At 43.3% G+C, this 26,978-nt stretch overlaps 1 long non-coding RNA gene across 1 annotated transcript in view; it reads right to left on the minus strand.

Annotated features, from left to right (window-relative positions):
- Positions 1-949: 949 nt before the first annotated feature.
- LOC309327236 overlaps positions 950-26,978 on the minus strand; it is a 621,761-nt gene continuing 595,732 nt past the window's right edge. The window contains exon 3 of the long non-coding RNA XR_014150462.1: positions 950-1,013. This is a non-coding gene — a long non-coding RNA (uncharacterized lncRNA). The remainder of the gene's footprint in view (positions 1,014-26,978) is intronic.

The following is a 26,978-nucleotide window of genomic DNA, read 5'->3' on the forward strand; positions in this document are numbered from 1 at the left end:
GGCCTTGGTCTGATCCCTCAAAGTTTTTATTATCTTCCTGAGCATCAAATATAATGAGTGAATATAACTTTAATGTGGGTGGGTGGGTGGGTGGGTGGGTACAGTGGTACCTCGGGTTAAGTACTTAATTCATTCTGGAGGTCTGTTCTTAACCTGAAACTGTTCTTAACCTGAAGCACTACTTTAGCTAATGGGGCCTCCTGCTGCTGCCGCGCCACAGGAGCACGATTTCTGTTCTCATCCCGAAGCAAAGTTCTTAACCTGAGGTACTATTTCTGGGTTAGCGGAGTCTGTAACCTGAAGCGTCTGTAACCTGAAACGTATGTAACCCGAGGTACCACTGTATATATGTGTGTGTGGATGTTATTTTTTATTTTTCTGTGGGAAGAATTCCAGACCACATTTTCATGTCAGTGTTTGAAATCCTCCTTCAGACAGATGTTTTGTCTTGCTCTCTTGTAACCTAACACAATCAGGTGGCAAAATGCTGAGGTCTGCAAATTTGGAAATGCAAATGATCTTCATTGAAGATAATTACTTTGAAGAGCCAGCTTGAAGTCTGACCTTTTGTCGACCAAGTTTGTCAAGCACTCGGCACCAATAAGTGGGGACAGATTTTTCCAAAACTACTCTATTGGGAATGACTCATGAGTCATTCATCCATATTCCATGGCGGGAGGAAAAGGCATTATACCAGTGAGAGGATTGCCTGCCATTACAGATTCTGCAGCACCACCTAATGGTGTCAGCTCTGTCCTATAGCCATGTGCTGTAATTACATGCACATAGTACAACCAAAGTAATTACACCCAATTCTAGAATGCTTTAAAATGCTTTCCCAAGCCTAGTCCCACTGGATGAGAATGGGAAAGGCACCCCACTGTTGAAATGGACCACCTCGGAAGAGCGCATGTCTATGCTACAGTTTTAAATGGGTTGAATCACTAGACCAGGGGTCAGCAAACTTTTTCAGCAGGGGGCCGGTCCACTGTCCCTCAGACCTTGTGTGGGGCCTGACTATATTTTGAAAAAAAATATGAACGAATTCCTATGCCCCACAAATAACCCAGAGATGCATTTAAAATAAAAGCACACATTCTACTCATGTAAAAACACTAGGCAGGCCCCACAAATAACCCAGAGGTGCATTTTAAATGAAAGCACACATTCTACTCATGTAAAAACAAGCTGATTCCTGGATCGTCCATGGGCCATATTTAGAAGGTGATTCGGCCGGATCCGGCCTCCGGGACTTAGTTTGCCTACCCATGCACTAGACAGTTCTCCACACAGAACTGAATATCTCCAAGGGGACTTTTTAGTACCTTACTTAAACCTTTAAGCAAAGAACTGCCCTCTCTTGCCTCCTTAATGGAGTGAAAGTTATGAACTCTTCCATCTGCTTTCAGAAAGCTGATTCCTCCCTTTTCTGGTTTCAGCAGCTGAAAAGCTGCAGTGTTGACAGGGGTGCCAACCTGAATAAAATATTATGGGGGCGCCACACATAATCGAGCACAATATGCAACAAGCGCACACCATTTGAATGGCAGTGCGCATCAACTTGGGCCCCCCCTGCGCCCCTCAAACATGTTATTGGGGGAGGGGGCTGAAGGGACCTCAGCCCCTGGGAGTTGGCTCCTATGAGTGTTGATATCCTTTGCATTCTTGTGTGGAACTCAGAGTCGGTCCCATTGAATTCAGTGGGGCTTGTAACCTTTAAAATTTTAATAAAAATCTATTTTTTAAAAAAGAATTCAGTGGGGCTTCTGATTAAACATGCTGTGCCCCAAAGCCCAGGATGGAAAATCGATTGGAGACATGATATGAGGCAATAGCCCTATCAGCATGCCAACAGAGGCATGGCCACACCTTTGCCAGAAGCTGAGATCACAGGTCTTCTTGCTACGTGGTGGAAAGCATTTTCATTAGTTCCTTCTACACATTCAGTGGGCATGTGGAAGAAGAAGAAGGAGGAGTTTGGATTTGATATCCCACTTTATCACTACCCTAAGGAGTCTCAAAGCAGCTAACAATCTCCTTTTCCCTTCCTCCCCCACAACAAACACTCTGTGAGGTGAGTGAGGCTCACTGATTTCAGAGCATAGCTGTCAACTTTTCCCTTTTCTTGCGAGGAATCCTATTCGGAATAAGGAAATTTCCCTTTAAAAAAGGGAAACATTGAAATTCAGAGAAGTGTGACTAGCCCAAGGTCACCCAGCAGCTGCATGTGGAGAAGCAGGGAAGCGAACCCGGTTCACCAGACTACGAGTCCACCACTCTTAACCACTACACCACACTAGAGCAGGGAGAAGGGTTGCTTCCAAATTACACACCATGTGTTTATGCCATGCCTTATGTGTGTGCACACAGGGCAGGCTTCTTCAACTGGTAGCCTACAGATGTTTTGATGGGAGATGCAGTTCAAATGAGCTGGAGGGCACCAGATTGGAGAAGGCTGACATAGGGGCTTCCACACAATTGGGAACCCTGATGATCACTGCTCTTCATGAAGAAGGCAGCCCTATTGTCAAGCAAGGAGAGTCCTCCTCTCCCTTTGGGAACTTCATAGGTAAGAATTAATGAGTAGTTGGTATATTTTTTATTACAGCATCATGTTGCAAACACAAATACACAACTCTCCACAAGCAGGGCAGTTGGCTACTCTAAATCCTCTTCTGACTTCTGCAACATTTTAGGTGCTCTCTGATACGTTCCAACCTCCAAGTTTGCCATGATGGGGGGGGGGAGTGATCCCCCACACTCTCAAGTGACGTCTCGACTAGTTGCCGCCTCCCTTCTGGTTCTCCTGTCATTATCTCGTAACTGGATAACTCCCCCCTAAGCTGTTCAGCTTCTCTTTCTTTCTAATTCTGAACACACTGTGGACAAGGGGGGGAGGGGCAACTCTTCTCCCTCTAGCTCTCCATCGGAGAGAAGTTGGTCTGCCATAGATCGCATTCCCCAGTCCTCGTCTTCAGACCACTCACTGACAACTATGCACGCTTCTTTTTTAAGTGTGTAGAGCAGGGGTCGGCAAGATCTACCTCGCCTGGGCCAGTTCACTCCAACAGAGATCGCTCCATGGCCAGACCTGATTTCCAGTGCCGCAGAAGAGAGTCCCTGCTCCGCACTGTGCCAGTTTTGTGCAGCACACGGGGACTCACCGAGCGGCTGGCTCGGTTTCGGGGGCAGCTCGTGGGCCGTTCAAATGACCCCTGTGGGCCGCTTGTGGCCCATGGGCTGCAAGTTGCTGACCCCTGGTGTAGAGACTGCTTTCATGTCAGGCCCCTCCCTCTGTCTACGGCAAGTCCCAAGGGACCCTCTCCATCTCTGCTTCACTTTCTGCTCTTGTTCAGGGAGTAGGGGGAGGGCTGGCAGGCAGTCAATAGATACACTTTCAGGGGGGCTTTGTGGTGAAGCTAATAAGCCTGATTCCTGTATTTGCTCTCTCCCTTTCTTCCATCTTCCATGCTCTCAGTCTCCAGTATCTCCCAGCTCTTTTCCTCCTCTGGGATTGTCTGGTTGTCCACCACCAAGATCCTGGCTCCAAATCTTCTCCTTATGTGCTTTCCCCATGGGGGCTCTTGGTCAGGCACTTCCCAGCAGTGGCGTAGCGTGGGGGGTGCAGGGGGGCTGGCCGCACCGGGCGCAACATCTGGGGGTTAGGGTTAGGGGGTGCAAATCCATGGGTTAGGGGGCGCAAATTACTTGCCTTGCCCCAGGTGCTGACAACCCACGCTACGCCACTGGTTCCCAGCACTCCTCATCTCACCAGTCCCTGACACAGGGCAGGTTGCAATTCAAAATGGAATTACAAAAAAATAGAACCACCAAAAATCTAATAAAAAGCAACAAAATTCTGTGGAGATCTGAGGCTTTGGGCAGAAGACCATGGCAGAAAAAAGGAAATGGTTTTGCACAGACCTCTTATCTGCATATGCATTCCAGAATAAGGAGAAAAATGTTTTGTGCCTGTTTCCTGAGGTTAGATATAAATATAGCAACATAACAAATTGGGAAAGTGGGTGCCGATCCCATTCAAAACCCCTTTGGAATCTCTGTCCCTTAAATTTGGTAGATAACGAGAATGGAGTAACAGCCCTGCTTGAATCAGAACCCATTAATCGGATTCAATTGCTTCCTCAGCCCAAATTAAAACATTATTCAGTATAAAGGACCAGCCTGCTAAATTATACAAATGGGAAAGAATTACAAATAGATTTGCTTGCTAAGCTGGTGATGGTCGTCTTGTTTTATTGTTTTACCAATTAACAAAGGCCAAGAGCCTTTGAAATATCAGCTATGATTAGCTATGTTTGACACAGCACTGTCAGGTTCCATCATTTCCAATGGAAAGTGACAGTCCTGAGATTAAACTATTATTTCTTTATAAAGACGAGAAGTCACATTTACTTATAATTAGTATGCAAGCGTTGAAGGGCCAGGCATTTGTATCGCCATTTCAAATTACCGCCTGAAAATGACTTATTAACTATGAATTAATATTTATGAGTCGAACAGGGAACTGAATTTGGAATTTATGAGATGGGAATTTCATTAAGGAGTGTGTGAATCAACATCTTTCAAGAAAGATGATCTCCTTTTCCATTGTGTACCTTGTGTTAGAACCAGGCACACATTTCCAAAACAACGTGAAGTCTTTAGTTTTTGTTATTCTCTCTGCTCTGAGCGCAGTCTACTGGGAGGAATTCTTCTGCCCCTGTGTAAAAATTCCCCAGGCATGGGACCTGCCCTATCATTAGGTAAAGTGAAGCAGCCCCCTCAGACAGCAGGGGCTGAGGATGCAGAACAACAGCAAGGCATTGGAAGACAGAGCTGAATGTCTGCTAGCCTGCTAGCCTCAGGTACATAGGATGATGCTGGCCTGTTATCAGTGCTGAAGGAAGATTCAGCTGCCAGTTTGACTGGCTTTTGTATGTGGAATGGGAATGTCCTTTTTCTCAGCCTGAAAATTGTCTTGGACTGGCCCTGAGTAGACAACAGGTGGGCTAGAACTTTTCACGCCACTGTGCCACTGTGCATTAAGCTGGTTTTAACTTGGGAAGGGGGCATCCAGATTATGATCCCAAATCTGAAGCACTACAATGACCGTTCCCCACATTAAATGGGGAGGCGCCCTTTGTGTGGTTGCGCACAGCCCCCGGACCCTATGCAGCACCATTAGCACAGGCTTGGCTTCGCCTTCCCCAGGTGGGATACCTGGAGGTCTCTGCCTACCTCAGCCAGTTGCCCAATCCCGCCTGGGGAGGCGTTGCCAAGGTGATCAGGCCAGGTAGGGGGAGGGACCACCTGCCCACACAATAGGGGGAGGATCTTACCTGGGAATCGTCAGTTGGCTTGCAGCCTTGGGTGGCGGTATCAGGTCTTGGGCGGAATCCTTTAGTCTATCTTCCCTAAATTGGGGGTGAGCGTGTAGTAGTGACTCATGCCCCCCTTCTCTTTGTGGCGGCAATACCAGGGTTCCCTGTTAAAGGGGTTGTTTTGAGGGTCGGCTTTGGCCGTATGCCAAGAGATTGTCATTGCTCTCCTCTGCGATGGTGGTGAAACGGGGCCCAGGCTCTCTGTGATGGCCTGGGATTCAGACTCGGAGGCTGAACCTGAGGAATCCCAGGCTGCACAGGATTCTCTGCCTCCAGAACCAGCAGAGCCGGGGCTGGGGCTTGAGCCTGAAGGGTCCTCACCTGTGCTGGATCCTCAGGTGTAGGCACCAGCTGAGTCTGTTCTGGCTCCTGAGGGGATGGAGGACCCATTGCCTGCAGGTGCTCCACCCTCAGCCCCGTCTGAGGAAGCTGAGGCTGCCTCTGGGTCCAGTAACCCTCCAGCCTCTCCTGAGCTGCAGAGGCTCAGGGCAGAGAGGCGGAGGGAACTAAGTTCTCGCAGGAGGAGTGCTTGCCTCCAGGCCAGGAGAGGTGAGTCACCTGAGGATTGGGGCCGCCCTATGCCTCGGGGGAGATAAAATCCAGCCAGCCTCAGTCCCAAGTTGCAGGAGCAACATTGTTGGTTGTCGGTTCCAGCCTGATCTCTGACCTGCTTCCCTGCCGAAGCTCCTGACCTCACCCGACTACTTGCCCTGCACCCAGCTTCGACTTCTACAGACTGCCTTCATATCGACCTTGGCATGGACTCAGACCTCGCCTCTCGGTTAGCCCCTGGGACCAGCACACTCTCTCTGCTTGAACATACGTTCTCCAGAGCCAGCCCTCCCCTCCGCACTGGATCACCCTGATGTTCCCCAGATCCCCAGCAGGGGACTGGGAGGGATACCTGATGGAGCGTCTCCACCCCCATCGTTCTGCCCGGATGCTGAGGTCCAGCGCCGAGGGCCTTCTGGCGGTTCCCTCATTGCAAGAAGCAAAGCTACAGGGAACCAGGCAGAGGGCCTTCTCAGTAGTGGCGCCCGCCCTGTGGAACGCCCTCCCATCAGATGCCAAAGCGATAAATAACTACCTGACATTCAGAAGACATCTTAAGGCAGCCCTGTTCAGGGAAGTTTTTAATCTGTGATATTTTAGTGTATTTTTGGTTTCTATGGAAGCCACCCAGAGTGGCTGGGGAAACCCAGCCAGATGGGCGGGGTACAAATAATAAATTATTATTATTATTATTATTATTATTATTATTATTATTATTATTATAAATGCCCAATGCCTGGGCCAAGGTCTACCCATATCTGAAACATAATAAAGTTATGGCCAGTTTTAATCCCATAGCACGTTGTCTTGAGTCATTATTCCACACGGAAGCCACTCAGGATTTGGGGGGACTCCAACTGTCCGCGCAATACACTCCACCATGTCAAGACTTTCCCATCACATTCTGCTATCGGTGTATATCTGGCCAGCTTCAGCTTCTTAACAATCAAATCAAGCAGTGAGTATAACCAATTCACCTTGGGTGTGTAAAAGCCTACTTTCAAACAGGGGCTCAGTTCAGATATTTCATCTTAATAAACTGAGATGTATGAGTCTTGTACCATCACACTCCATCCTGGTTCTACCCCTTCCTTCTTCTCTTCTTAGCACACCACAATTATCCTGATAATATAGACTTCCACAATTATCCTGAAACTATAGTTATCTCCTGCTTGGACTACTGCAATGCGCTCTGTGTTGGGCTACCTTTGAAGGTGACCCGGAAACTACAACTAATCCAGAATTCGGCAGCTGGACTGGTGACTGGGAGTGACGGCCAACACCAGCTTCTGGAAGACTACATATTTAGGAATGATCAAAATTCAGCCTGTTGCATTTCTACTTTGTAGGTAGATTTTTTTTTTTTTTTGCTTTTTTATTTATTGCAAAGAGTATACCTTTGAGAACAAGTGAAAACTCTTCAGACAGCACACTGTTTATATTACAGCAAGGCCTTTGTTAATTTTCCTAACTCCCGAACTTGCTTAAAATTACCGAAGTGTCAGTTGTCCATTTAAAGTACAGTGACCATATCCATTTACTAATAACGCTTGTAGAAATAGGCTTCAAAGGAGCACAGGTGGCACTAATTAATTCTTAATTTCTGTCCTTCAACAATGTGACCTGGGATGAAGAAAATGATATAAAATAATAGCATTAATGTTGCCCCCCCATGCTACACACACATCTAAATTTCATTTTGCTAACCAGATTTAGAAGTTCACCTCAAAAGGAATATGATGGAACTTTTAATTAATAAAACCATGCACATAATAGTTTTCTGCTTAGAAATGTTGGAAAGACATGCATGTTGTGTAAAACTGACAATATCTGGGGTACAGTGGTACCTTGGGTTAAGAACTTAATTTGTTCTGGAGGTCCATTCTTAACCTGAAACTGTTCTTAACCTGAGGTACCACTTTAGTTAATGGGGCCTCACGATGCTGCCACACGATTTCTGTTCTCATCCTGAGGTAAAGTTCTTAACCCGAGGTACTACTTCTGGGTTAGCGGAGTCTGTAACCTGAAGCATCTGTAACCCGAGGTACCACTGTAGAGTTGTGGGGCAGCAGATTTGCTTCCATGTGGAAGTGTGCAAAGGCTTGCCTTCACTTACACTTTAGCTGTATAAAAAGGTAAAGGGACCCCTGACCATTAGGTCCAGTCGTGGCCGACTCTGGGGTTGCAGTGCTCATCTCGCTTTATTGGCTGAGGGAGCCGGCGTACAGCTTCCGGGTCATGTGGCCAGCATGACTAAGCCGCTTCTGGCAAATCAGAGCAGCACACAGAAACGCTGTTTACCTTCCTGCCAGAAGCGGTACCTATTTATGTACTTGCACTTTGAAGTGCTTCCAAACTGCTAGGTTGGCAGGAGCAGGGAGCGAGCAACGGGAGCTCACCCCGTCGCAGGGATTCGAACCGCCGACCTTCTGATTGGCAAGTCCTGGGCTCTGTGGTTTAACCCACAGCGCCACCCACGTCCCCCACGCTTTAGCTGTATATTTGTCAGTAAAGCAAATGTTACCAAAATCAGCAAGCAACCAACCAACCAATGGAAAGTTCTCTCTCCTCTCAAGAGATCAGAACTTGATCAGGACTGTCACTAAAACTTCACTCTCTTTGGGAAAGTGAGGAGCACTCCTTTTTCATTTGCTTATTTGCTAGCACAAATGAAGTGGCTGTTCCAGCACCAAATGGAGGCCTTGAAGCAGCTCCACACAGGTTTGGCATGCACTGAATACATTGTAATATAATTCCATTGGCTGCCACCTCACATGGCACTGATTGAAAAATATATAACTTAAGGAAAGACCCACAGGAGTGATTCAAAGCCAGAAAATAATACAAAAGGATAAGTGTTTACAACTGACACCAAAGACGTCAGATATGGGAATGGATGCTCAGCATCTTGGAAAATTGAGTCATTTATTTAAGATGAAATTTTCAAAAGTACTTAAGTGGCTTAATGGCTCGTGTCTTATGACTTCCAATGGGAAATGTCATACTAAATCATCTGGATACCTGCATACAGGGATCTATCTGACCAAGGTGTGCCTGAAATAAATATTTGTTTGTAATGGGCTCTCCTTAGAGGCAAGAGGCAGCCAAGTGAGAGGCATTCGCAACACCGATAAACAAATATTTCAAATTTAGAATGAACAGAAATGGTGCAATACTACCAAGGTGACACACTGGGATAGCCAAATATTTGAATGAGGAGTCGGAGCAAAGAATGCCCTAGGCTGAAATATAGTTGCAGTAAGTATTTGCTGAATAATTTACAATAATGAATAAAAATCTAGCACAACAATCCAAATGTTTGTGCACAGGGCGGCATAAAACAAATACGACAGGCTGGAAGGTAGACTATATGATTACATGGATCAAATACTTTATTCATTTCAATTCGTACAAAATTATAGGTTATAACTGCTTTCCAGGAGCTTCTCAGGTTGAATGGAATTTGATGATTGGGGCACAAAGAGTGCAATCCTAAAACAAGTATTTAGAGAAGTCCTATTGGAATGCAATGGGGCTTACTCCCAGGTAAGTAGGGTAAGGATTTCAGCTTTACTCACAAAAGCATAGCTGATACTTGCTTCCCCATCACTTGCTTTGTTTACTTACGTGGTTGTTTGTTTAATTTGCATTCTGTCTTTCCCCAGTGCTGCACAACAATAATCATACAAATTTCGTAATATATAATACAGTACAACAAGGCAGCAATGCAACATAAAGTCCAAACAAACAAAGACAGATAAATAAAAGCAGGCAGTTAAAGCCTATTTCAACATATTTATAAATCAGCTTAGGGTTAAAGGCCTGGCTAAATAAAATTGTCTTTGCCGGCCAGCAGAGGATCATCAGAGATCAGGCAAGCTGACCTCTTTTGAGAAGGTGTTCCAGAGCATAGCTGTCGACGTTCCCCCCTTTTAAATGGAAATTCCCTTATTCCGAATAGGATTCCTCGCAAGAAAAGGGAAAAGTTGACAGCTGTGTTCCAGAGGCCGGGAGCAGCTGCTCATCTTCTGGCTCCAATTCATATGTGACTTCAGTGTCGATGGCACTGATCAAAACCAGACAGTGATACAAAAGGAGAAGTGTGAGCACCTGACATGAATGACATGGGATATGGAGGTGTCCCTATCTTCCATAATGCACAGGAAATTGTAGGAATGGATTTCGACACTAGGAGAGGATATATTGTTTAGGTGTTATCCTTCCTTGCTCAAGTGAGTGAGATCAGTAGAGTACCTTCCTTTGCAGCTTAAACTTGGAAGCTAAAACAGGTTTGATTTAACCTTCTGGAAACAAAAATCCAAGATGCTTTAAGGTGCATTGGGTTTTCCTGGTATTACCCCTTTTCTCCCCGTGAAATAACAATCACATACACATCGTTTTGTGAAGAAATAAAAGCAGCATTTACTTACATTACCTAGGTCTCAAAGCAGCGGTTACAGTAGCAAAACGAAGGCAGGTTTATAACTACTATCAAAGTCACAAAAATACAAGATGTAAGTTCAAACATGAACATGTGGTCAACTTGGAAGCAGGAAGAAAGAGGAGGCTGCCCAGGTAGGCAGGAAGTACAGTATTACAGCTTCCTGGCAAGGAAGACAACGGAAGTGATCTCACAGTTTTTCAGGATAGCTCTGTGAGTCTCAGCCCTTTTATGTGCCCATCAGGCAAAGAATGAATTGCTTTACCAAATATCGAAGAATGGCAGATGAAGATGATGGACTATATGGAACTTGCCGGACTGACCGGGAGACTCCGAGACCAGAGAGAAGAGACAGTGGAAGAAGACTGGAAGAAGTTTAAGGAATATTTGAAAAAATATGTTAATATTTAAACCTTAGAATAGCTTTGGAAGTGGATATAGGCCGTAGGGTTAGAAGTAGAAGATAGGGTATTTTAAAATAGTATTATTTGTAAGTGATAAAATGTGAAGTTATTTTAAGTGTGATTTTAAAAAAAAGATGGTTAGAAATTATGATATATGTAAACTGCTAAAGATGAAGTAAAATGAAAATCAGATAGGTGGGACTTGGGGAAGCCCACTTAACAATGTTTAGAAAAATAAGGATATGACAAGAATTTGTTCGTATTGTTTGTCTTTTCTGTTTGTGTTTTTTATTTGTGTTATAAAATGAATAAAAAATTTTGAAGAGAAGAAGAATAATGAATTGTTGGTTTGATTGAAGTAATGTCCCACAGAAATAATATGACCTCTACACCTGATGTTTTCATTCACACGGCCCCTCTAGTCTTCCTTCCTTCCTTATAAATCCTATGCTGACTTTCTGTTCCTTGCAAACATCTAAGATAGCCGAGAACAGCAATCACCATCACTGCAACAGTCACAATAAATAAATAAACAAGAGCATATAGTAAAAAGTAAAGCCTAGGAGCTAGAAGCTATTAAAGTCCATAGTAGCTGCTACTCAGGTCTTACTGACAGATCCACAAGTCAACCAGTTGTGGATGTGTTTTTAAATTCATTATGTGTTTATTTATTAGTGTGATTTAGTTTTATTTTCTCTGTTGTGCTGTTCTGGAGTTTTGAAGATCACTCTTGAAGAAATTCAAAGTCAATTCCCCAAATCCCCCTTTAGGCCTCCATATTGGTGCACCAGCTGCTATGTTATGGTCTTCTTGGGAGTACTGTGAAATATAAACTGGTGGGGAAATGTTTAATAAAACAGTTTTCATATTATATATGTTTTACAGCTCTCTCTGGAAAACTGCAACATAACAGTTAGCGTAGCATTATGTCGGCCTAAAATACATTTGGAATTACCTTTCGGGTGATCTTCAAAGCTCCACGACTGGAGTTGTGATAAGGGAAAGAAAAATAAAAGTCAATACAGCAACATAGAATCACAGAACTGTAGAGTCGGGAGGGATCCTGGGGGTCATCTAGTCCAACCCCGGGCAATGCAGGAATCACAACATGACTATAATAAATAAAAATAAAACAGTCTTTTCCCCATAAGCTGAAAAGTTTAGTTAGTCTGCTGCTGTAAAAGTAGTATTCAACTACGTCATACTCAGAGCACACCAACTGAAATTAATGGACCTAATTTAGTCATGTTCATTAATTTCAATGGGTCTACTCTGAGTAAAACTTACTGTTTAGGGAAGCTTTTAATGTTTAATAGGTTATTGTATTTTAATATTCTGTTGGAAGCCGCCCAGAGTGGCTGGGGAAACCCAGCCAGATGGGTGGGGTATTAATAATAATAATAATAATAATAATAATAATAATAATAATAATAATAATAGAAAGTCTATGCTATTAGGTCAAATGATGTTAATAAATTCAGATAAAGGAGAGCACTACTGCACCATCAGGGTCTCAGCATGTAGTGTAGTGGTTAGAGTGTCAGGCCAAGCCCTGGGAGACCAGGGTTTGACTCCACACTCAGCCATAAAACTCATTGGGTGGTCTTGGGCCGGTCACTGCCTCTCAGACCAACTCACCTCACAGAGTTGTTGTGGTGGTTAAATGAGGAGGGGGAGAACTTGCATCAACACCTTGAACTCCTCAGAGAAAATCTGGGATATAAGTGCAATGAATAAAATAAAGGAATAAAATTGGGCGACCTAAGCACTAATTTTGGAGCTGGAGTAAAGGGAAATTACCAGTTGTGTATGGTAATAAGGTCTCAGAAAAACAGATGAGTTCAACACTAAGCGAGTGTTGCTAATGCTTCGCTATTCTGTTGTGCTTGTCTTTATTTTCTCTGTGCTACTGTTATGCCCTTCTGTCAGGCTTTGGGGAATTGACTTCCTCCCCCCCTTGGCAGTAGATAAGCAGAACAAAGTAAAAGCAGTCTTCTTACCAGTTAGAATCTTTAAAAATCACAGCGAGAGAGGAAAGAACACTTCTTCTAGAAATGGTGGTGCTCCAATTGTGGGACACTCCCTCCTCCATCCCTATTAATTTACATCACTCCTATGTCTTGTGATCTGAGCTTGTACCCTCTGTGATTTCTGTTCTGACACTTTCTGTGCTCTCCGTGACTTTGGAGAAGGGGTGTGGTGGATGCTGTTCAGAGACTGTGACTGTTAACTCTCTCTTTTCTAGAGTTTCTTTTGCTAGCTGTTCCCCATCCAGTATTTCCCAGCTTCTGCCTTCTGAACTATGCCCCTCTGCAAACCAGTGCTCCAAATCTACACTGTTCTCCTGCTCCTGGGAAGATTCAGGATCAGGATCATGGGGAGAGGGTGGCTCCTACCATACTTCCTCAGTGCAGCCCTCCTCAGTATGATCCCTGACACCCCCATACTGCTCAGGGTTGGGATTTGTGATCTGCATATCCCATAAGCTCACACTTAGGGCTGTGTACATGTTACTCAGACCAGACTGGAGTGTTTCTCCCCCTATATCAATAGTTCAGTAACTTTATTTTCTAAGCAATGCTTTACTGCCTGTGCACCTTTTCTGACCGCTGTCTGGAAAAGCACATGAAACTGACCTTTGAAGAGTTTTGTAAATAAACCATTTTATGACTTCCCAAATGTGTGGTCTATCTCTGTGCTAGTGAATTGTGACATGTCTGGGGTTCATTGGAAGGGCACATTTTAAAGGTTTTGCATACTATAGCCCCATGCTTTCCTTTGCTGCCTGTTTTGTGATGTTAAATCTCTACAGGGGTTCTCTCACCAAAGAGTACATGCTCCAAATTTGGGTCTTGGCTTCCAGGATTCCAACACAAGTCTGAGTTAAAATTTCTGTTTTTGGAGAAATTCAGTGGCAGTTCTATGGTCTGTACCTAGTGACAGGCCAGCTGGAACCAAGAAATGCACACAATCAGTTGCTCTTATGAACTGAACTATCTCTGTTTGTGTGTGTGTTTGTGCAGATCAGTAGGATAATTCTATTCCATAGAAGAGCTCCTGCTGAAGCATAAACAGACTGATAAGAGCAAAGACTATTTTTGTGATGTCATTTATTATCCTCCACTGTTTGATACAGTGAAATATATTGTACCGATAAATCAGCTGCAGCAAATTATTTAATGATGCATTAACTGGTGTGTGTGTGTGTGTGTGTGCGCGCACACACACACACATGCATATATATATATATATATATATATATATATATATATCAGTAACTGCAGACTTGAGCAGACTCATCCATCCAATTTTTGTGTTTCTTCTTTTTATTATATTAAAGCCCTTGATCTATATGCACACAGCACTAAATTGAAATCCCTAAGAGTGTTTTTCTAAACAGCATTCTCAGCCTTCAGTAGGGTCGCCTTGCAGAACGTGTCCATGTTTCTGCTTGTCTCATGCCAAGAAAGCATGAGTTGGTGCGTTTTTCCACTGATCCCACCCTTTCTAGGCACAAATCGGAGTGGTCCCCCCCCCCACTCCTTTCCAAGGAAAAACTCCCTCTTTGGTGCTAAATCAGAGCAAATGCCAATCTGAAGAAACCCAAATTGCCGTTTGCTCTGATTGTGCACTAGAGAGCAGTTTTCCCTGGGGCAAAGCAGTAGGACAAAACAAAGTGTGGACAATCCTTCTATCTGCACCTTTTCATTTTGCAGAAAGAAAAGAAAAGAGGTCCATCTTATAACAGGAAAAATTAGGCAGGGTTGACTCTGAACGTATATGAGCTTGTCTCATCTTGAGTCTGACCCTTCAGTAGCTCTATTGTCTCTGACAGTTGCTTTCTGGAAGCAAAACATAGTCTAGTATCCAAGGACACAAGAAGGTGCCTGCTGGATCAAGCCCATTTAGCCCAGCGCCCTATTCTCATGGTGGCCAACCAGATGAAAGCAGGATATGAGCACAAAGGCACTCTGCCTATTCATGATTCCCAACAATTTGCATTCCAGCCATACCGCCTTCAAGAGCGTTGGTAAAACACCATTGTTGTAGCTGGTAGCTTTATCTCCCACGAATTTGTCTACTCCTCATTTAACGCCATCCATGTTCATAGCCATCATTACTGCTGGTGTGATGGCCTGGGATTAAGACTCGGAGGCTGAACCTGAGGAATCCCAGCCTGCACAGGATTCTCCGCCTCCAGAACCAGCTGAGCCGGGCCTGGGGCTTGAGCCTGAAGGGTCCTCACCTGTGCTAGATCCTCAGGTGCAGGCACCAGCTGAGTCTGCTCTGGCTCCTGAGGTGATGGAGGACCCATTGCCTGCAGGTGCTCCACTCTCAGACCCATCAGAGGAAGCTGAGGTTTACAATAACAATAATATTTTATTTGTACCCTGTCCTCCCCAGCCAGACCCGGGCTCAGGACGGCTAACATCATAAAACTAACACAGTATACAAACAACATAAGAACATAAAAAAGGCAATCAGTTAATTAAAATACATCTTAAAATTAGTTCAGAGCAAATTAAAATCTGGACAGATGGCAGTCCATGGGTAAAATTGAGAGTGATTAATATTCTCCAGGGCCAACTGTTACCACTGGTCTTATAAAGGACCTGTGAGCAGGCTAGGAGGCCTCTTTAATGCTTGTTCTTATACAGAAAGAGAAGAATCAGACTGAACCCCGACCAAAGGTCTGGCGGAACAGCTCCGTCCTGCAGGTCCTGAGGAAAGATGTCAAATCCCGCAGGGCCCTAGTCTCTTGTGAGAGAGCGTTCCACCAGGATCTAATGATGTTTTCTTTAAGAGCAGATGCAAAACTGCCTCCTTCAATTCCCCTGGGAATGTCCCGGTGCCAAGGGACAAATTGATGATGCTCAGTCCCTTCTCCTGCCAACTTAGCAGTTCGAAAGCATATCAAAGTGCAAGTTGATAAATAGGTACCCGCTCCTGCAGGAAGGTAAACGCCGTTTCCGTGTGCTGCTCTGGTTTACCAGAAGCGGTTTAGTCATGCTGGCCACATGATCTGGAAGCTGTACACTGGCTCCCTTGGCCAATAAAGCGAAATGAGTGCCGCAACCCCAGAGTCAGCCATGACTGGACCTAATGGTCAGGGGTCCCTTTACCTTTACCCAGGTGCTTAGAAAGTTGAGGCCATTTTAATCCGTATTAGTATTTTAACCATTGTATGTTTCAATGTATGGTTGTGATTTTTTCTCAGTTTTATCTTTTTTTGTAAACCACTTGAGTGGTGAATAAATTTTATGAAATAAATAAATAAATCCTGGCTGCCCAAACTATTGTTTGCCAGCCAATAGTATGGGGATGATCATGTTCTTGAGGGCAGAACATAGAATAGTCCCCCAGGTCATTCATTAGACTTATTTATAGCCTCTAAATCTTAGAACATGCGTAGGCAGACTAAGGTCTGGGGCCGGATCCAGCCCATTCGCCTTCTAAATCTGGCCCGCGGATGGTCCAGGAATCAGCGTGTTTTTACGTGAGTAGAATGTGTCCTTTTATTTAAAATGCATCTCTGGGTTATTTGTGGGGCATAGGAATTCATTCATTTTTCCCCCCTTCCAAAATATGGTGTGTCTCCCCACAAGGTCTGAGGGACAGTGGACCAGCTCCCTGCTGAAAAAGTTTGCTGACCCCTGTCTTAGAAGATAGTGCTATGAAAGGGGTTTCTCAAGACCCAATATTCTGTTATCACAATCTTGCTGAGCACTTTGCAAGACCTGCATTGGCAAAAAAGATCACCTGACATCATTAGGACACCGTGGGATTGGCCACCAGTCACCCCCTCTGCCCACCTGTCAGACCTGAACGATCTGGCCTGCTCATCAGATCCAGTCCCTTCCCTGCTCTAAAATAATGTTCTCCATCCAGGCTCATGAATTTCTGCCACCCTCCCTTCAGTTCTGCCATGGGAGCAGTATGCAGTCAGTTTATGTTGTGTGTGGCTTGCAGGGATTGGCTCAATTTATTGAGCGCATCCGATTTCTGAGAAAATATTTCATTTGTGCAAATTCAGAAATGAGTTCATGCCCAACATGTTGAGTCTTGTGCTATCCAATATTTTCTTAAATACAGCTGTCGCTTTGAATCATCACTTTTCATTCTGCATGTGTCTCTGCAGGAAACTCAGCCAGCTTTGCAGAGTTAGGAAGAAAATAAACAAAGCGATGCTTGGATTGGGAAACAGAATTGATTCATTAGGATTATGCAGTAACACAGACTTTTCCATGGATTTTCATGGAAAGAGGAGTGGGCAATGAGCTGGATTGCAAGTTTGATCTTCACATCCTTCCTGTCGTTGACAACTGTCATTGACATCACACACTGACACATGTACACACATCTCTTGGTGAGCCCATTTTACCCAGAGAAACGTATGAAGAGCCCTGTCAGATCAGATTGAAGGTCCCTCTGGTCCAGCACTGTATTTTTCATTGTTGCCTGCCAGATGCTCTCAGTAAGCGTGTAAGTAAGGAATGAATGCTAAAGCCAATCCCTGGTGCTTATTATTAGCATCTGATCTTCTGATATGTACAGAATTATACTCAACTTTTGAATTATGGTGCTGGAGGAGACTCTTGAGAGTCCCATGGACTGCAAGAAGATCAAGCATGTCCATTCTAAAGGAAATCAGCCCTGGGTGCTCACTGGAAGGACAGATCCTGAAGCTGAGGCTTCAATACTTTGACCACCTCATGAGAAGAGAAGACTCCTTGGAAAAGACCCTGATGTTGGGAAAGATGGAGGGCACAAGGAGAAGGGGACGACAGAGGACGAGATGGTTGGACAGTGTTCTCGAAGCTACCAACATGAGTTTGACCAAACTGTGTGAGGCACTGGAAGACAGGAATCCTAGAATCATAGAGTTGGAAGAGACCACAAGGGCCATCGAATCCAACCCCCTGCCAAGCAGGAAACAGGAGTGCATGGTGTGTCCATGGGGTCACAAAGAGTCGGACACGACTAAACGACTAAACAACAACAACAAATACTCAACTATTCACTATAGCTGGGAAATATGTTGGTAAATTGTCTGAAACCTGCATGGCGTTCAGGTCACAATACCAGTTTCAGACATTTTGAGCTGGCAATATACCATACCGTTTCAGACCCACTTCATTCTGTTCATTAGATTTTAATCTTTAATCTGTTGTTGTACAGTGCTTTAAATGTATATTTTATTCTTGTGAAAGCTGTCCCGGTTGCGCTTTTTGATCGGTCTTTGACGGTAATAAATTATGATGATGATGATGATCCACTTCATTCTGTTCCATGAGCAAACAGCACTGAGTTTGAAGCATTATGAGGAGATGTGAAAGTTCCTTCAATATCGCATGCAAGTAATAATAGTTTCTTGATGTGGCTGTCTTTAAGGAATAAATATTCACGAGTGAACTCACCTGATTGTTCAACGTTTCATGAGCCTTCTGAGCTAAAAGCATCGTCCGACTGCCTTAAGAAGCATTCTGGGGTGGGCTCTTGATGTGTGTTGGCTATTTCATACATCCCAGTGAACACTTGATGCTGCAGTCATCCCATGGCAAGCATATTGATGTGAAGGACCCTGGGGTGTCATTTGCTTTTAAAGCTGAATGCCATTTGGAAAGTTTCACGTGGAAAGTTTCACGTGAAAGTTTCATGTGGATGCTCACAGTGGAGGCATGCTCGCATTTGTTTGGTTGTTTCGCCATGTTTATTAATATGAAGCAGAGCTGGGTGACTTGTTCCACATTCCTTCTTTACTGTAAGGTGAGGAGTTGATAAGATTCTTGATGCATTTGAGCACCCCCTTGCTATCAAAGGCAGAAGAGAAAGAAAGAAAGAAAGAAAGAAAGAAAGAAAGAAAGAAAGAAAGAAAGAAAGAAAGAGGCCATGATGAATATGCATTGAGTTGTTGAATGCAGTGGCGTAGCGTGGGGGGTGCAGGGGGGGCCGGCCGCACCGGGCGCAACATCTGGGGTTAGGGCAAATCCACAGGTTAGGGGGCGCAAATCCACGGGTTAGGGGGCGCAAATTATTTGCCTTGCCCCGGGTGCTGACAACCCACGCTACGCCACTGGTTGAATGGTTTCTTTAAATGTAAAGGTTCATCATTGTTCCACCAGTTGTGTATGTCTTTAAAGGGCCAGAGCAAGGGCCAGAGCAAAATAACAAGACCCAGCTTTACAGCTGTGAAACGTAACAGGTGCTGCTGAGTTGTATTGATTAAGCTGTGTCAGCAATTGGGTGTAGTATATAAGGAGCAGCGCCTAGCTCTCCCATTACCCTGGGGGATGGGTTGGTGGTTGGGTCTGGTTTGTTGTTCATGTATTTAGTGTAATGGAGTTTTTGCTTTTGTTATTAAAACCTTGTTAAAGTTATTTTTGAGTCCCTTTTTAATGCATGGTCTCCCCAGCAAGTTCTCTGCAGCGCTACCATACTGCAAAAAGCCAACATTAGCAAGTGTCCTTGCTTACCGGAGCACATCGAAGTCCCAGAGTTAGCATTCGCATCTTGATTTATGACTACAGTCACCAAACCTTATCAAGTTCAGCCACTGGAAAGGGGAACCATAACAACCTTGCCTTGCCTCACTGTTTTGAAGTGCTTTCCCTCCCTTTGTTTTGGTGTCTCTTTGCATTCTCAGTAACATTTACTGAAAGCATTTATGTGGTTTCCAAAGCCTAATGGCTGCTCCAGACTGCTTATGCTTCCTCCAGGAGGCTCCTTCCTCGCCACTTGACGTTAAAGTGACCTTAGCTTCATTAGTATTCCGTGAATATCTGAGCTGTGCCTCCCTTCGCTGCCTGGGTGTGGGTGAGCAGGTGGGAAAATGACCAGCAGAAAATGAATTGTTAAGACCGCTACAGAGAAAAGATTGATGCAATTAATTTTTCATTATGTACAGTGTCTGTGGATTGTAATCAGTTTGGATTGTTCCTCCTCTGAGACACAAGTAAAATGCAAATAGGCTTGGAATGAAAGGAAATGGTCTTTTATGATGCATGGTGCTATTTGGGGCTGTGAAAAACAACTTCAAATCAATAGGAATGGTGACAAATACTTTATTAATATATGCAGAGGTGAGGCTGATGTGAATTGCATGTGTATGAGTTATGCTGGACTCCCAGGCCCCAGAGCAAACACCTTAATTAGCAAGCGACCAGGAACAAGCCAGAGTGCAAAGTGATAAATCCTGATGAATTAAGGGAGAAGATGGTTTGAGATCAGGAACTCCCTCACCCCATGCAGACCCAGGTTTTCAACCAGTCTTTTTCTTTTTCTTGCACACAGGTAGAAGGAATTCTGATAATACTATGTTCAAGTTCCTTTATAAATATGTTGTGAGCTTCCAAACAAGCCTTTCCTATCTCCAGTGACTCAGGTGGTAAAAACAGCAGATCTGAAGCTACTTGCTTCTCTTTGTTCCCCCCCCCCAAATCCAGATTAACATAATAAATATTAACAAATTTTATTAACATCAAATACAAGTACCCTGTGATAAAATAAAAAATAGCCTTTGAAACAAAGGTTCGAATGATAACCTTCATCCTCACCCACATGGGGTCTTCTTCTCTAGCGACCACTCGTAGCTGAGTAAGATTGTGTTCCATAAACACGGTTTTGAAAGTGAGTCCGTAAGTGATTGTGGAGGCCAATTCTGGATCCACACGTCCTTCCACAGTGGGGACATAGCTTTCCGGGCGGGAGTTGATCATGGTGAAGGTTTGTCAAGCATGCCTTCCTCTTAGCGCGTTTCTCCCTTTCGTTTGGGATGGGTTTTTGAAAGACACCTGTGCGTGAATTTGTTTTATGTGTGTAGATCAGTGCATGCTGACCAACGCACAGCCTCGCAGTAAGGCTCTGTTTCGATGGCATGAGTAATCACAATGACCAGTAGATTTTTCTCTGCTGCAGCCTCCATCCGCTTTCGCAGCCGTTGTAACATACTGCTTGTTATCTTCCACCTGTTCTTCCATTGAGGACTTCTTCTTTTTTAATCATCTTTATTGAATTAAAATACAAATATATGTACATACATAAAGATAAAAAAGAAATGTTTAAGACAATAAAAGAAAGAGGAAAAAACACACACATACAAAACAAGAATTTGCATTATTATACAATCATTCATTGAATTTCTAAATAAAAGACTTCCAATTCTTCTCATTATACATGTATTGTTATTTACGTTTAACGCACAGCCTTCTATTACCTGAATTTGTTTTCGGGTACTCAAACAAATTAACATTTGTACATTGTATTTTACAAGGATCAGTTTAATTCCGCAAGGAGATTGTTATTTGGACAATATGTTTTTAGGTAATCTTTGAATATTTTCCATTCTTTGTATACTTTCTGGTTAGAACCACCAAACCAGCCGTTGAGGACTTTTTGGATCACTCTTTGTGTGTAGTTCTTCCCCTTTGACCTTACTGCTTTGGGTGACCCTGCTGGGAGTACGAGACTCCGAATGCCTTCATTCACAAGGGTCATAGGAACATGCAAGCCCACTCACCACGACAAGGTGATGATCCCCAGATCAGGTATATCAGCATTGCTATTGGATTGTTGAAGTAACACCATATATACACCAATGTCTGTGCTGTGTGAAATTTTGATTTCTGGTGCTGCCCATATGATGTGAGATTCAGTGGTATGGGTCATACTCTCAAGTATCACCTGGTGGCCTCGTTCTGTCTCTTGTATGCAGTCCTGTTGGCTATGCTGAACCACTCTGGAAATAATTCATGGAAGCTGTTGAAGACAGTAGCAGCATACCAATAAAATAAAATAAAATAAAATAAAATAAAATAAAATAAAATAAAATAAAATAAAATAAAATAAAATAAAATAAAATAAAATAAAATAAAATAAAATAAAATAAAATAAAATAAAATAAAATAAAATAAAATAAAATAAAATAAAATAAAATAAAAATCCCTGTTACTCCTGCAACCCCAGTAATGGTTTGATGAAAACACAGGAAGTGGACCCTTTCAAAAATAAAAACTGTGAGCCTTTGATGGAGCATTATGGGTGACTTTAAATGCTAAAATGGCGTCCTTCCCCCCCTTTTGTCTCTGAGAAGTACTTTAGGCTCCAAGATAGTTTCTTGGAATTAGTGAAGATTTGAACCCAGGTATAGCCAGTCTCTCCAACACTGTAACAACTACACCGCACTATCTGTTGCTAACACATGGCCATGCATGTCATAGCTAAGTGGTACAGCACCAGCTTGGTATAAAGATATTCCCAGGTTCAATTCCCAACACCTCCCGGTAGGGCTGAGAGAAATTCTGGAAACCCTGGAGATCTGTGGCTGTTACTTGCAGACAGAACTTACCTAGCTGGACCATTCAGTATAAAGCAGTTTCTTTTCTTTTTTTTAATGAATATTTATTAGCATTTTCAATAACAACACAAAAACAAAAATAAACCAAAAAATGGCAAAAATACAAAAATACAAAACTTAAAAACAATTAAAAACACATGAAATTTCAATTACTTATTTTCTTTTAACTTGCTTCTCAGACCTCCTCACACCTCCCCTTCTTGTATTCCAATTCAAATTATTAGCTCAGCAAATCCTTATTACTTATTTCTCAACTTTAACTTAATAATTTATTTTAACATGTTATTATTTTATTTTATCTTTTTTTCTTTCATCCATTTCCTCAATTTATGTTTGCAGACCTTATTTTCATTTAATTTAGATCATTTTAAAGACCAGTTTTAGCTTATCCAAACTTAAACATCAATACTTATACATCAATACTCATTCTTAAACATTTTTCCTAAAGTCGACCAAAATTCCCTTCCACGACTTTCCCAATTTTCGTACGAATAACAAAACAAAATAAAACCAGAACAAATTATAATTATATACCCTTTGGATTCCCAAACTCCACCCACCCCTTTCCCGGTTTCAGTCCCCAACAAGTGTCCATCAGTCTCAATATACTATTAGCCAGGCTAGTATAAAGCAGTTTCTTATTCTCCTATGATCCTAGTTACATCAAGATTAGATTGCACTATCTACATATAAAGATATACCAGTTTTGTGGGTTCCTGGCCCTCACCACGGCCCTTCATATTGACAGAGTCTTGCGTTAAAACTGTACCCAAGTGGGAAAAGTCTGAACTAAGGGGAGCCAAGATGTCTCCCAATGTCAAGACTGAAAAAAATGACAAAATGAGACTTTGAAGGACAAAAGGAGGGCAGCAGAGAAAGGGGGGAAATGCTCAGACGAGGTGAAAGGTGTGCTTTAAAAACATGAAAATCACACCATAAAGAAAAGAGGCTGTTGTAGCACTGATAGAGTGATAGCTTTGAAGGGCAGAGGTGAGACTGTTACACTTCACAGCCCTGGGTTGACTTAAATTGCCTAACAGCCTTTCGTCCCAATTTTCCAACCATTAATGATTTCATTTGGTCCAGTGCTGCCCTTATTCTCCTTTGGACACCTCTCTCTTCCCATTTCACTGTATCCTGCCAATGGGGTATGAAACCTCTTTCTGAACATATTCTTTGCAATTACGTCGAGTCTCTATTCATCAGACACCTTTTCTTCTTCTTCATTCAGATGCTCACACTGATGCAAAGTTGGGTTGAATAGTATACAATATACCTTTTTCTCCAAAAGGTGACAGAGAAATAAACTCTAACAACAGTAAACTCTAGTAAGTACTTATTCAGCAATTTTATAAAGCTAAGAATTGTTAAGTAATAATGATTTTGAAGTACAACACTCATAATCAGGAGATAGTTCTTAAACGGAAACAGTTTCTTATATGCCTGATGATGATGACGACGACCATTTTCATGCTTGAGCATTTTAAAGGCAAAGTTTCATTCACTAATTCCCATTCTAGGATAACTTTTTTCAGATAAATATAATTAAAGCTCAGCTTCTGCTTAACCTCAATCTGGGCATCTTGGATAATACATACCGTATTTTTCCATGTATAAGACTAGGTTTTTCCCCTAAAAAAAAAGTAAAAAATTAGGGGGTGTCTTATACACGGATACATCTCCCCCCAGTTTCTTAAATCTGAGTCCCCCCAAACAGGGAGTGTTTTATACATGGGGGCATCTTATAGACGGAAAAATACGGTAATTTAACAGACTCAAACTCATTGTTTCTACAGCAGCAAAACAAATTTAATCCAGGACTCTCTTTGTTGACTTCTTTGAGGTCAGAAGCAGGGTATCCTCGGAGGTTAGAAATCACAATGCTATATATAAATCCAATTTCAGGATGAAAAATGAAGACTATTCGTACATATTAGCGGATATAATGGTCTTGTTCACAGATCACTTTAAGCCAGTGGTTCTCAAAGGGTGTAGTATGCCACACTGGTGTAGATGGCAAATGTGGTGGGAATATTCAAGGACAAAAAAACATTTAAACATTACAGTGTAGTATGGTATAGTATTGAAATATATGTTTTAATTAGCAGAATATGGATAGATGTCTTTTCAAAACGAGAGCAAGAGAATCAAGTGATACTGAGAACAATCCCTGTGATCTATAATCGCCATTCAAACAGAGTGCTGGACGTGTTTGGTTTAACAATTAACCTAAGTCTCAGTTTCACATAATCATATTATAAAATAGTTGTGTTCTGTGTTATAAATCAAGAACTGCTAGGAGTTGCTTATTTTTGTTTTCCGATGTACAGTGGTACCTCGGGTTACAGACTCTTCAGGTTACAAATGCTTCAGGTTACAAACGCTTCAGGCTACAGACTCCGCTAACCCAGAAATAGTACCTCGGGTTAAGAACTTTGCTTCAGGATGAGAACAGAAATCGCGTGGCGGCAGCGCAGCGGCAGCAGGAGGCCCCATTAGCTGAAGTGGTACCTCAGGTTAAGAACAGTTTCAGGTTAAGAACGGACCTCCAGAACAAATTAAGTTCTTAACCCGAGGTACCACTGTATTTCTTATCGATAAAAAAAATGGTGTGGTGCGAGCAAATTTTTTATTCTGAAAGTGTGGCCCAGAGAAAAAGATTTGAGGCCCATTGCTTTCAACCAATGGTAGGGAACTTTAGGCCAAATGCAGTCTCCAAGCCTCTCTGTCTAGCCCTTGGCACTCTCCCCAGGCCACTCACCCCTCCCTAGGCCACACCCCTTACTGGTTTTGTACCCTCCTTGAGTGTTTTTGCATGGCTGGAATGTGTCCTGGAACTCTGATAGTTCCTCTTGCTTTCCTGGGGAAACAAGAAAGTAGAAAGTAGCCTACAGCATAAAGGTAAAATTGGCATTTGTTACTCTGCCAAATTTTACCTCTGGCCCTGCCCACCACCAGCATGTGGTTGTGGTCCCCAAGGGGTTGCTCAGAAGGCAATATAGGTCTCAGGCTGAGAAAGTTTATCCACTTCTGCATTGAACCACAGCTATGCTTACCTTTTGGTTTTAAGGTAAACATGCCGTGAGCGGAAGCATAGGGGAAAAATTATGCCTCCTTTGTTCCTCCCCTGCTGCTATACTACCAAGACAATAATTATACATACTTTATCAACCTTCTGAGAAAAATACAAAACATTAAACAGAGCCACAAAGACTTGCAAACTACCCAGCCTAAAATGAACTTATAATGTCTGGTTTCAATAGATTTTTCAAATGCTTAACTCAGTCTATTAGATAAGTTCATGAAGATACCAACAAAAGGTAAGTTCGGTGATATTCACAATACCAAAAGATGCTAGTAGAGTTGTAGATAGATGTTAATAAAGTTGTAGACAATGAAGTTGTAGACGACAGGGTGCCAGCGTTTTGCGCCTGTTTCGCCCTGGCAGTCCAAGTAATCAAAGCCCGCTGTTCGCCCCCAATGGGGCCCTTTAACTGGAGCTTGCAGGTAGCACACTCCCAAGATAGTTTTCCGGGCTCCTTCAGTGGTCTAATCTCAAAGTCTTGATACGTATATTGATATTCACTGATAATAATTCATCTCATGGCTTGTTTGGAGAGAGATGAACCAGAAGCTTAATTTTGAATGTAGCGTTAGCTTAGCTCCTGGCAGTGCAGCTTTAAACTGTGGCTTAAGGCAAGATGTGAACCAGACCACAATGGAGTTCGGCTCACCTGTGCGCACTGGATGTGACAGGCAAAAGACAACAATGATGTCACCATAATGTTGTTGGTTTATGACAGGGAGGGGAAACCTGTGTCCTTCCCAATGTTGTTGGACTCCAACTCCCGTCAGTCTCAGCCAGCATGGCCAGGGCCCAGGGATTATGGGAGTTGTAGGTCAGTAAGATCCGGAGAACCACAGTTCCCCCACTTCTGATTTGTAACCAATGCATGGGTGCTTGTTGCTCTTTGGATGGGTGTGATCCTGCTTCCCCATCACACCTGCAGTATCCTTTATGCAGTGTAAGTGTAAGTAGGTTGGAGCCCTGGAAGCAATGGGAGGCTGGAGGTCCAGGTTCAACCACGGTGTAAGGGAGAAGACACTGGTACTTTATTAGGAAGCAGCCAGGCTGCCATTTGGTCATGTTATGACCTTTCTGTGATTGTTTGTTTCTGTCTGCTGCTTGCACGGCTCGGTTTCTGTGTCACGTAGGAGTCACATAAATAATGTCAAGGCACATCAAATCAAAGAGCACTGCTGCAAAGAATAAGTGCCCTATAAAGTCATTCAGGCTTCAATTAGAACGGCGTGGAACAGTAATAGGTTTAGGGCACTATCAGCAGAATGAGGCTGGCTAGGTAGATTTTCACCCACCCACCCCCTTCATGGGAAGATGATAATCTGTCAAGTGTTTCCACGAAGTATAAAGGAAGCAACAGACAACACAAAGTGAATGGGTGCAATTTGTGTGTGTGTGTGTCTGTGTGTTTTGTAGCTGGAGCACAATGTCATTTTGGGCGGTGGGGATTTGCCTTTGTTCCATGAGCTGAAATTGCTCACATCCCTGGTAAATTTCTACCAGGAGCCATGTTGCTCATGGCTCTTTGGTGATGACGCAGCCTGACCAGCGGCGTAGTGTGGGTTGTCAGCACCTGGGGCAAGGCAAGCAATTTGCGCCCCCTAACCCGGGGCAAGGCAAGTAATTTGCGCCCCTAACCCCTAACATGCCGCCACTGCCAGCTTCTTCTTGCTGCTGCCTGGGCTGGGGTATTTACGGTAAGGTAGCCATGGCGGCGGCGGCGGGTCCGTGTCAGGTGATCTGAGGCGAGTTGCCGCTGGCGTTG

Source organism: Podarcis erhardii, assembly GCF_964252035.2.
Source record: "Podarcis erhardii genome assembly, chromosome: 13".
NCBI classification, from domain to species: Eukaryota; Metazoa; Chordata; class Lepidosauria; order Squamata; family Lacertidae; genus Podarcis; species Podarcis erhardii.